Source organism: Tachyglossus aculeatus, chromosome 24, assembly GCF_015852505.1.
Source record: "Tachyglossus aculeatus isolate mTacAcu1 chromosome 24, mTacAcu1.pri, whole genome shotgun sequence".
Taxonomy (NCBI): Eukaryota; Metazoa; Chordata; class Mammalia; order Monotremata; family Tachyglossidae; genus Tachyglossus; species Tachyglossus aculeatus.
In genome coordinates, this window is record NC_052089.1 from 8516105 (window position 1) to 8529138 (window position 13034).

Below are 13034 nucleotides of genomic sequence, written 5' to 3' on the forward strand. Positions count from 1 at the left end.
GGCTCTTAGTCTTGATCTTCATTTTAGAGATGAAGAAACTGAGGCAAAAAGAAGTGAAATTACTTGTCCAAGGTCACAAAGTGGACCAGTGGCGGAGTCAGAATTAGAACCCAGGTACTTCTGACTCCCAGGCCGTTCTCTATCCATTAGACCACACTGCTTCTCATACTACTGTTTTTGATTGAGTAACAAATGGTACCCACCCAACTGGAAAATCCCAAACTGCAAGCATTTCCCTGTTCCATTCCATTGTTTCTCTGTTGATTCTATTCATAATGAATGAATGAACTTCTCTGTGCCTCAGTCATTTTATCTGTAAACTGGATATTAAGATTGTGAGCCCGAAATGGGACATGGGCTGTGTCCAACTTTATTACTTTGTAACTACCCCAGCGCTCAGAATAGTAGAGTTAGGAGGCTCAGTAACTCCTTGACTTAGTTGCTTCTAGTTGGGTTGTATCCAATACTTCAGACCTTCACTCACATTCTGGCCTCCATTTCCTCCTCTTTTCTCAATCACTCAATCCATCATTGGTATTTATTAAGTGTTTTCTGTGAGCTTGCATTGTACTAAGCGTTTGGGAGAGTACAATGCAATATTCATTCATTCAATCGTATTTATTGAGCGCTTACTGTGGGCAGAGCACTTTACTAAGCACTTGGGAAGTACAAGGTGGCAACATATAGAGACGGTCCCTACCCAACAGCGGGCTCACAGTCTAGAAGGGGGAGACAGACAACTAAACAAAACATATTAACAAAATAAAATGAATAGAATAGTAAATATGTACAAGTAAAATAGAGTAATAAATCTGTACAAACATATATACAAGTGCTGTGGGGAGGGGAAGGAGGTAAGGCGGGGGAGATGAGGAGGGGGAGAGGAAGGAGGGGGCTCAGTCTGGGAAGACCTCCTGGAGGAGGTGAGCTCTCAGTAGGGCTTTGAAGGGAGGAAGAGAGCTAGCTTGGCGGATGTGCGGAGGGAGGGCATTCCAGGCCAGGGGGAGGACGTGGGCCTGGGGTCGACGACGGGACAGGCGAGAACAAGGCCCAGTGAGGAGGTTAGTGGCAGAGGCGTGGAGGGTGCGGGCTGGGCTGTAGAAGGAGAGAAGGGAGGTGAGGTAGGAAGGGGCAAGGTGATGGACAGCCTTGAAGCCAAGAGTGAGGAGTTTTTGCCTGATGCGTAGGTTGATTGGCAGTAGAGTAGAGAGACACTACCCTGCCCATTAGGAGCTTACAGATTAGGAACAATGAGTACTAGTGGAGGAAGCACAGGCCAGAAAATCAGGAGGCCTGGATTCTAATCCTGGCTCCTTCACTTGCTGTCCGTGTCAAGTCACTTTTGTGCCTCAGTTTCCTCATCTGAAAAATGGAGACTTAACACTTGTTCTCCTGCCTTCTTAGACTGTGAGCCCTTGAGAAGAGAGAGAGAGAGAGAGACTGTGTCCAACCTAATTATCTTGTACCTATCCCAGCCCTTTGAACAATACTTCAGGCATAGTCTCGTCTTATGCTGTTTAGTTGTGTCCAACCCATAGCGACGTCATGGACATATCTCTCCCAGAACCCCCTACTCTCCATCTGCAATCATTCTGGTAGTGTATCCATAGAGTTTTCTTGGTAGAATCCAGATGTGGTTTACCAATGCCTCCTCCCACGTAGTAAACGAATCTCTTCCCTTGATTCTCTCCCATCCTCCTGCTGTCCAGCACAGGTGAGTCTTGACTTGTAGCAGATTGCCATCCACTCAGTAACCACTTCCCAAGCTAGGAATGGAATGGGTATGCCACTGCTTGACTCTCCCTCCTGTAGTAGTGACTGGTAGAGTACTGGAAACTCTCCAGGTGCGACTCTGAGAGCTGAGCACTTATGTATATACCTGTAATTAATTTATTTACATATTTATTTCTGTTAATGTCTGTCTCCCCCTCTAGACTGTAAGCTCACTGTGGGCAGGAAATGTGTCTTTATTGTTATATTGTACTCTCCCAAGCGGTTAGTATAGTACTTAGCACGCAGTAAGTTCTCTACAAATATGATTGAATAAATGAAGTTGACCAACTAATATATTCCATACAGAATTCCAAGGACTATGAAGATCCCAGCATGTTTACAAGGCATCTTACATAATGTGGACAAAATGTAAGTCTATAGTGGCTAGGCATAGAGCCCCTGTGTGTCACTGTACTGTCCTAACCACGTGATGATCCTAGCAGAGCCATAGAATGTGTTGCTTCTGATGCCTTTACTAAGAAAAATGCTATGTAGCCGACCCTACAGGAAGGCATAAATGCATTTCAGTTGCTTTGTCTCTCTTGGAAGGTGGATTTCAACCTTAAGGTTTTGTAAATATTTATAATCACCTTTTAAGTGGGTTGGTGAGGAACGGGATCCCTAATTTGCATTTACATGTTACAGTAGTTAGAGCTATGTTAATCACATTAAATGCTTGCAGCTGTTAAGTGTGGCCAGGATATAAGAAAGCATAGCTTTGTCTTAGAATCAGATGAGAATGGGTTAAGGGGAGTTTTGGGATGGTTTTTTGGGTTTGTTTGGTTTTTTTTTTTTTTTTAATGGTTATTGAACTTAAACACTTAACAAATACTATTTAAAAAATACACTTTCTATCCAAACGGGGCATATGCATTTTTTGAATAATAATTATGGTGTGTGTGTGTGTGTGTGTGTGTGTGTGTGTGTGTGTGTGTGTGACTCTGTTCTAAGCCCTGGATAGATACAATTTAATCAGTCGGTTGATCATATGTTGATCATATGTGTGCTCTGCACACAGTAAGCGCTCAATAAATATGAGTGATTGATTTGAGTGCTTACTGTGTGCAGAGCACTGTACTAAGCTCTTGGGAGAGTACACTGTACCAATATACATACACATTCCATGCCCACAACGAGCTTACAGTCTAGAGGGGGAGGTCAGACACAGACTCTGCCCCACATGGGGCTCACAGTTTAAGTAGAGCGGAGAACAGATATTGAATACCCATTTCACAGATGAAGAAACTGAGGGCAGGGAATGTGTCTGCTACATTGTGAGGTACTCTCCTAAGCAATTAGTACAGTGCTCTGCACACAGTAAGCGTTCAATATACATGAGCGATTGATTGATTGATGTTTTTTAAATCATGCCAGCCTGTTTGGCAAATTAGACTAGTTTTTCCCCCCATCCAGCTCCTGTCCCTTAACTAGTTGCTGTCTTGAACTGCTCTGAACAAGGCAGAAGCCCAGTCTGATCGCTGATGCTTTTAGATAGACTTAGTGAAAGTAGTCTTTGTTACACAGAGAGCCTATGATCTACTTGTGAAGATAGCAGGAGGAAACTAGAAGACCTGTTGCCATTTAAGCTTCTCTCCTTGGCTTGCCCTGGAAGAGAAAGAAGGTTTGATAAGGTCCAATTAACATATTAACATAGCAAAAATAAAAGCAGATAAGAACTTGATAAGCTTTTCAGTCCGGCAGGCTTTTCAGGAGTTGGACCAGAGGAGTCAAAGCTGGATAAAAGCATTTCAAAGAGAGGCATAGCTGATAAGGGAAAACTGCAACAAAAATACCTGATTTCAAATCCTCTACTGCTTGGTTTAGTATCCTTCATTATCATCCTCATCTTCCTCCTCCTCCTCATTATCATCATTACTACTGTTATTATTATCACATTCAATAAGCAATTACTTCATTTCAAGTACTGTTCTAAGCACTGGGGTAGATTCAAATTAATCATATCAAACACCGACCCTTTCCCACTTAGGGCTCACAGTCTAAATAGGAGGGAAAACAGGCAATGAACCCCCATTTTACAAATGAAGAAGCTGAGGCCCAGAGAAGTTACATGACTTGCCCAAGATCACACAAGCAGGCAAGTGGTGGAGCTGGCTGTAGAACTCGGATCCTTTGACTTTCCACTAGGCTTTTTTTTTCCAAACAAGCATTGGTTTATTCTGTGTAATCAGTTTGGTTTCGGCCTGCATAGTTTTGTATTTTCTCAGCTTTGGCACCTCAATCAATCAATCAGTGGGATGTATTGAGCATTTAGGAGGAAGTTCCAAGCAGAGGTTCCTCTTCTGGCTGTGAGCAAGACATGGAGGATGAGAGAAAGGCAACAACATGGTATTAGAGGAGCAAAATGTGCAGACTGTGTTGAAGTGGGAGAAGAGCAAGAATGAGTAGCGGATATATATGACTGAGTGAAACAAGACTTCTTGGTGACAGGCAGCACACAGAAACAAGAGCCTAAAAGTCCATTTTCTAGGGAGGTGATACCTTTTATCATCAATCAATGATATGTATTAAGCATTTACGGTTGGCAGAGCACTGTACTACGTGGGAGAGTACAATTCAACAGAATTGGTAGACAAGATCCTCTCCCACAACAAGCTTATAGTCATTAATATGAATAAATTATTTATGATATATAACAGATAAGTAAATAATGGCTGTCTTTTCAGAACAGTGAGGAAGAAACAAGTATGGAATTGGTCATTTAAGGCCAGGAACAAACCCCGGACTAGAATCCCACTGTAAACCACCATTTTACCCAAAGGGGGCTCACTAGAATAAGAAGTTATTAACTCGGAATCAGACTGATGGGCTGTCCGAATCCCAAACGTGGAAAGTTATTTGTATTCTAACAATAGCTGGCTTGGTTTGAAGAGAGTCTGGTTCAATAAAAGCTTGATGCCTACAGCTTTTTGTCCTTTGGAGATTTATGAAGATTTGTTCCAGGGACACATAACTTGAAGGATAATCTTTGAGGCTGTAATTAATTAGCATAAGTAGATCCGAGGATGTTTGGAAAGAGGAAAAAGAACCGGAACGGTTGCCTGCAGGGCTCAGTAATCAGAGCTTCTTTAATAGAGAATTTTAGCATTAATATTCTTTACAAAGAAAATATCCCCGGTATTGTGATTGCCGACGGTTGCTGGGGAGACAAAGAGCGGGTGGTTGAAGTACGGAGAGTGGGGTTTGAGTGACTTTCAGAGGGCGAACCACTGATTAACGAGCATAAATTGAAGAATTCAGGAAGGGAAATGAGTTTGTGTAAACGACAACAGTGCAGAGAGAATGTTTGCCACTGCTGCTTTGGGTCATGAATTCATCTTTTTTTTTTTTTTAATTGTAATTGGTTTTCACATATCAGAGACCAGAAAAGCCCAGTAATGAGCCCCAGGCTGGATGGGGAATACTGGATCCCTTATCTGTAATTTATTTTAATGTCTGTCTCCCACACTAGATTGTAAATTCCTTGAGGACAGGAAGCAGTTTGGTCTAGTGGAAGAAGAACAGACCTAGGGGTCAGAGGACCTGGGTTTTAATCCTGCTTTGCCACTTGTCTGCTGTGGGACCTTGGGTAAATCCCCTAACTTCTCTGTGCCTCAGTCCCTTCATCTTCAAAATGGGGATTCAATACCTGTTCTCCCTCCTACTTAGAGTATAAGTCCCATTTTGAAATCTTGTTAGAAGATCCTCTTAGGAGGAGTGAAGAGTTGGGGCAGAGATGGAACAGGAGAAGAGAGAGATTATGGATGGATAACTCTGCAGTCAATCTTTCTGAAACTCCCACTCCCACCACACACACACAATCCCCCCAGCTGCTCCCCACACACCCTACCTCCACTCCTACCAGCCTACTCCTCATCCTAAAATAACTTTACTTATATCTCATCCGTAAATTTCCAACCTCTTTTATCTGTATTCAGAAGGCCTGGAATTCCCTCTTAATTTAATAACACCTAAAATTGGTAGTGTGCCAATAATAACAATAGTTGTTAAGGATTTACAACTTTCCAGGCTGGATTAGATACAGTACATTCAGATGTTTGAAAATAGTTGAATGTTGGAAAATGCAAAATTGTCGTCTTAATATTGAGTCAGGGCATGTTTAATCTCTCCGAAGAAACTGATCATGCTGTTTTAACCATTTCTCATACCCCGGGTTTTTTAATATTGGGTATACTACCCATTGACTTAGAAAAATTGTATTTCTGCAGTATTTGAATTCCACTGCCTCCACCAGAGAGCATAAGTCTGGGAGTCAGAAGGACCTGGGTTCTAATCCTGGCTCAATCACTTCTCTGCTGTGACAACTTGGGCAAGTCACTTCACTTCTCTGTGTCTGTTACCTCATCTGTAAAAAAGGTGATTAAGACTGTGAGCCCCATGTGGGACATAGACTGTGTCTAACCTGCTTAGCTTGTATCTACCCCAGGGTTTAACACATAGAAGATGCTTAACAAATACCATTAAAAGGAAAAAGAATAAATAAAATATCTGCTCAGTTTGACCTCGCACTATCCAGCTTGCCCTTTGTATACAGTTTTTTTTTTTTTATCCCCTAGAAAAATGTTCCTTTCTGGGCCTCTCTGAAATCATTCTGAGGTTGATGTTTTATAGTAACAAATCTGCAAGTGTCACAGAACTGAGGAAGGTTTCACAAGTCTTTAATAAATTCCAGATGAGTTACATAACCTCATCCGCCTTCCCGTCAGAGTCTAATTGCACTAAACCTATTCTCCCAATACTTCGAGTTTCTTTCTGGCAGTAGAGTAGGCATGGGTAGACATAGTAATGTTTGCAACCACTTAATAATAATAATAATAATAATAATAATAATAATAATGGCATTTATTAATTGCTTACTATGTACAAAGCACTGTTCTAAGCTCTGGGGAGGTTACAAGGTGATCAGGTTGTCCCACGTGGGGCTTACAGTCTTCATCCCCATTTTACAGATGAGGTAACTGAGGCACAGAGAAGTTAAGTGATTTGCCCAAAGTCACACAGCTGACAAGTGGCAGAGTCAGGATTTGCACCCATGACCTCTGACTCCACTTAATACCAGGAACAAACTTTGGTTCTGGGAGAATTAGACTCTTTGCTTTTCTTTCCAAAATAAAATTTAATTTTTCTGACCCTTTTAGATTCAATACATCTTGGTTATTCCGGGCAGTTCTGTTGGGGTTTTTTTTTAACTGGTGTCTGTTAAGCGCTTACTGAGTGCCAGGCAGTGTACTAAGTGCTGAGGTAGATCCAAGCAAATCAGGTTGGACATGGTCCATGTCCCATATGGGGCTCACAGTCTTAATCCCCATTTTATAGATGAGGTAACTGAGGCACAGAGAAACGCAGTGACTTGCCTGAGTTCACACAGTAGACAAGTGGGCAAGCTGGAATAAATAATAATAATAATGATGGCATCTGTTAAGCGCACTGTTCTAAGTGCTGGGGGTGGGGGGGAGATACAAGGTGATCAGATTGTCCCACATGGGGCTCATAGTCTTCATCCTCATTTTACAGATGAGGTAACTGAGGCTCAGAGAAGTTAAGTGACTTGCCCAAGGTCACACAGCAGACATGTGGTGGAGTCGGTATCTGAACCCATGACCTCTGACTCCAAAGCCCTTCCTCTTTCCACTGAGCCATGAACCCAGGGCCTTCTGAATCCCAAGCCCATGCACTATCCAGTAGGCTATGAGTTGTGGACACACCAGTCTGGAGGTTGAGTGTCAGGTATAGAGAGGCTTTATTAAAGCTAAGGACCCAGGCAGGAATGGAGTTAAGAGTCTGAATCAAATACACAGAACCTAAGTTGTAAGTGGGAGCTGTGGGTAGCTACTCAGGTAACAGGAGCCAGTCATTTTCAGTCTATTGTATTTATTGAGCACTTACTGTATGCAGAGCACTGTACAAAGAGCTTGGGAAAGTACACTATAACTATAGTTATAGTTATATATAGTTATAGTTATATTATAGTTATATATGTATAGTTATAGTTATAGGCCCTACTGAGAGCTCACCTCCTCCAGGAGGTCTTCCCAGACTGAGCCCCTTCCTTCCTCTCCCCCTCGTCCCCCTTTCGATCCCCCCATCTTACCTCCTTCCCTTCCCCACAGCACCTGTATATATGTATATATGTTTGTACATATTTATTACTCTATTTTACTTGTACATATCTATTCTATTTATTTTATTTTGTTAGTATGTTTGGTTTTGTTCTCTGTCTCCCCCTTTTAGACTGTGAGCCCACTGTTGGGTAGGGACTGTCTCTATATGTTGCCAATTTGTACTTCCCAAGCGCTTAGTACAGTGCTCTGCACATAGTAAGCGCTCAATAAATACGATTGATGATGATGATGATGATGAACTATAGAACTGACGCATTCCCTGCCCACAACAAGCTTACAGTATACTCCGCGTGCACAATCTTAATAGAGACCACCTGCTTTCTGCTTCCTCTATTTGGTAACCGTCTCTCTCACACAAACAATTTCTCATGAATGCCCATGGCATGGAGACCCAAAGAAACGAGCTCACCATTATGGCATTGGTAATAAAAAAAGATGACAAAATCCTCTCCTAATTACACGGAGTGCCGATTTACTAATGAGCAGCATAGAGGAATACATCGCTTCGTTCAGAGGAGCGTAATTGCTTCAGATGCACATTACATAAGAAACACATAGAAAGAGAAGAAATATTTGATCAGTTATTCAATTGGTGGGCTCATTTTCCAATTATCAGTGGAAAGATAATGTTCTTTTTGACTTTACTGCAGAGATCCTGGTGGGATAATTGTTTCATGATCCTCTGGTATAATTTATTATAGTAGTGCTTCTTAAAGCTTGCTTTTAATCCCAAATGTCAAAGTACTGACAATCAGTAGAATAGGTTTCAGACTGTAGATAGGGGAAATGTAAAGCAGCATGGCTCAGTGGAAAGAGCACGGGCTTTGGAGTCAGAGGTCATGGGTTCAAATTCTGGCTCCGCCAACTGTGAGCTGTGTGACTTTGGGCAAGTCACTTAACTTCTCTGTGCCTCAGTTACCTCATCTGAAAAATGGGGATTAAAACTGTGAGCCCCCCGTGGGACAACCTGATCACCTTGTAACCTCCCCAGTGCTTAGAACACTGCTCTGCACATAGTAAGCACTTAACAAATACCATCATTATTAACCCAGAGACCACAGTGCTACGCAGAGGTTCTGAACCACTCCTCTTTGGTGAGGAAAACTTGGATGAGGAAAAGAGCAAATCGGCAGTTTTCTTAGTTACCACTTGCTGTGAAATCAGCAAGACCATGAATAGGACAACACACATCACCATTAGGTGAAGAAGGCAGGGATTAATCGGTTATTTAAAACAAAGCAAGAAGTGCATCAACCTCTTGCAGACCCAAGGGTCACAAACTTCATAGGCCTGTCCAGCAGAGAAGGCTGGGCAGACAGTGGCGAGATGCCAAAAATGAAAATTGAAGTGTGACCTTGGGCAAGTCATTTAACATCTCTGTTACCTCGGCTGTAAAATGGATAATAAGACTGCGAGCCCCATGTGGGACCTGGAATTGTGTCCAACCTGGCTGCCCCAGTGCTTATTAGAGTGCCTGGAAAATATTAAGCTCATAAAAAAAAGTGTTGCGGGATTCAATAATTTGTATTTGAGGAGATGACGTGGATTTCAATGTCAAGGGCTTAATAATGTAAAGAGCATTATATTAAACTAGTGGAGAAATTGCAGAGGTGGTAATTAGACATGGTTCCTATCAAGAACTACACACTGGTTTTGTAGATTTTGCAAGTATATTTGCCACCAACAACAGATTCTCACAGCCATTAAGGAAAAATGGCTATCCTACAGGAGTGGACAAGATTCTAAAGTGACCTCAAGACCCTGTGAGTGGCAGTAAGACCTCTTGGAAAGAACACAGGCCCGGGAGTCAGAAGATCTGTTTTAATCTTGGATCTTCCACTTATCTGCTGTGTGACCTTGGGCAAGTCACTTCACTTCTCTGTGCCTCAGTTACTTCATCTGTAAAATGGGGATTAAGATCGTAAGCCCCATTTGGGATGGGAACTGTGTACAAACAGATTAACTTGTATCTATTTCAGTGCTTAGTACTTTGCCTGGCACACATTGTGCTTAACAAACACCATTATTATTATTAGGATTTGTGCTGAGCCTGTCCATCTCATTGACTATCCCAGGGGATTCTTTGGTTGGAAATCCTCACCCCTGATAGAAAAGCCCTAGGAAACAAAACCAGAGTTAGGGCCTAGCTCTCCAGAATGTCAGAGCAGTGCTTTTTTTTTATGGTCTTTGTTAAGTGTTTACTATGCGCCAAGCACAGTATTAAGTGCTGGGGTAAATAAATGATAATCAGGTTGGATACAGTCCAGGTCCCACATTGACTTCTCAGCTTTAGTCCCCATTTTATGGATGAGGAAACTGAGCTACAGAGAAGTTAAATGACTTGACCCAGGTCACAGAGTAGACAAGATGGGAGAGAGGATTAGAATCCAGGTCCTCTGACATGAGACCAGTGTTCTTTCCACTCTTTTCACTGGACCAACAGTAGATCTTAATCTATGGGTACACACACACACACACACACACACACACACACACACACACACACACACACACACACACACATGCACACACACACACAATGCATGCACACATTTAAATAGACTCGCCTGGCTGATAGTTAATATGGGTATTTCACATATGACACACCCCAAAAAGGCAAAACATCCTTATGTGTGTGTTATTCTATTTCGGCTAATCCACCATGAAATTCTGAATTTTGAATTTAGCCCAATTCTCAATTCCCTGTGAAATTACCACATAATGGCAATTGAATATTTCTTATCCTAGTTTCCAATGCTGGGTCTGGTTAAAAACCCTTATTTAAAAAACTTTCTCATCGCATTTTACCTCCTCAAAATAAGGGGAAAGCAAGGTATCGCTGGTCTTTTCCATTCTGAGTTATTTTGGGGCTGCTCTTCTAGTTCAAGATTTCTTTTATTGCTCCTGTTCTCAGAAAGTATTCCATTGAATATATCTGTAGCATATCGGTCAACATATTTTTCAATCAATTGTATTTATTGAGCACTTACTGTGTGAGGAGCACTGTACTAAGTGCTTGGGGGTGTATAATGTAACAGTTGGTAGCCACGATCTCTGCCCACAGTGAGCTTACAGCCTCCTCCAGAGATTCCGGCAGCATAGAAAACTTGGTGTCTGGATTTGGCCTATCTTGGAGCTCTCGTGTCAATGTGGTGGGTCTCTCTTCCAGCAGGGAGAGAACTAGCTTTCATTTCTCCATCCCCTAAACCCTCAGTTTCCCCTGCTTCCTGATGTAGAACAATTGATGGGGCTCTCCACTGAGGGATCATTTTCCTTTTGATTTCAACAGAATACCACTAATGAGAATCATCTGCAGTGGCCAATTCCTTCGGCTTAGGCAATGTAAACAAGTCAGAAGAATCAAAAACATCTCAAGTACAAACAGAAAATAAATGCCGAACCCTAGGGCTAAATAGCCTGTTTATTCCTGGGCAGAAACCTGACTTTTGATTGAAAATGAAGCTTTGGAAGCTTCTCACGGACCAATTAATAAATTGATATATATGCAGTTTTCCAGTGGTTCTATTTCTTCTGGAGAGATGCACATACACACACAAAGACTCTTTGAATTTTATCTCTTTATAGGAAACAATGCCGAAGGAGATGAATTTCTTTGCTGTTTATGCCAGCATCGAAATCATATGCATATCCTATTTTAAATAGAAATCAGAATCTGCGGTGTGCCATTTCCTAAACTCACCCCGAAAACACTGAAGATTAAAAACCAGAGGATAAGGCGGCACGATGTCATCTTCAGGCAAGAGCATTTACATTTCATAAATGACTCTCCTTCTCTATCTTATTTTCTAGTCTAATTGAGATGGGGTAGACAATTGAGAATGTAATGTGGGGGAGACTTCTGACCCTGTCATTTTAGACAGAAAATTGCCACTCATAGGAAATGAGCTTACCTCATAGATCCTCTGATTTGGTGTTAATTTAAAACCATTCAGGAAATAGCTGGTCCTAAAATGTTTCACTGGTGGAAGAGGGGCAACACAAAAACAAGAGAACAAGTTGCTTAGGCATGGCAAAGAAGATGTGGTCCAGGAATAATTTAATTAGCTATATTTTTATGGCATTTTTTATGGTGTTTGGTAAGCTCTTAGTATGTTCCAGGCACTGTACTAAGCACTGGGGTAGATACAGGACAGGTTGGACATGGTCCATGTCCCACATAGGGCTCACAGTCAATCCTCGTTTTACAGATGAGGTAACTGAGGCACAGAGAAGCTATATGACTTGCCTAAGATTAAGGGCTTTGTTAAGCACCCATTGGTTAAACACTTACTCTGTGCCAAGCAATGTTCTAAGCTTGGGATAGACACAAGATAATGAGACACATATTGCTGACAGTTTAAGTCAGAGGAAGGAGGATTTAACCCCCATTTTACAGATGAGGTAACTGAGGCCCAGAGAAGTTAAACGACTTACCCAAAGTGACACGGCTGACATGGAGCCGGGATTAGAACCCAGGTTCTCTTACTCTCAGGCCCCTGCTCTTTCCACTGGGACACATTGCTTCATTAATCTGAAGCCATCCTAAACCCTGAGCTTTAGCCCACAGCATATATGAAATGCTGAGCTAACTTGGAAAAGAAGTCAGGAGAGGATATGAGTTGGAGTGTAAGGAGGTCAGTGAGGTGGGATTGGCAGGAGGTGGGGAGACAGGAAGATGAGAATTTTGCAACAGTAGTAATAATAATTGTTAAGCACTTACTATGTGTCAAGCACTTTTCTTCGGGCTGGGGTAGATACAAGATAGGTCAGATGCAATCCCCGTTCCACATGGAGCTCACAGTCACTACGGCTGTTAGGAAAAAACAAATCAATAAGGCTTTGCCTACATTTGAGAGGGAAACTAGCTATTATTTTTGTCTGACTTGGCTTACATGGAATGTTTACAATCTGGAAACACTGTTTTATTTTTGGCTTTTGAAGATTAAGGAAAAAATATCATTGTGCTATTTTTGTTCACCCGAGTTAACAGAGTAAGGAAAAAATGAATCTATTGGGAACACTCAAACCTTCTGATTTGCAGTGGTACTAATACTGATAGTGATACTAATACTAATAGCAATACTAATACTAATAATATTTGTCAGATACTCACTATGTGTC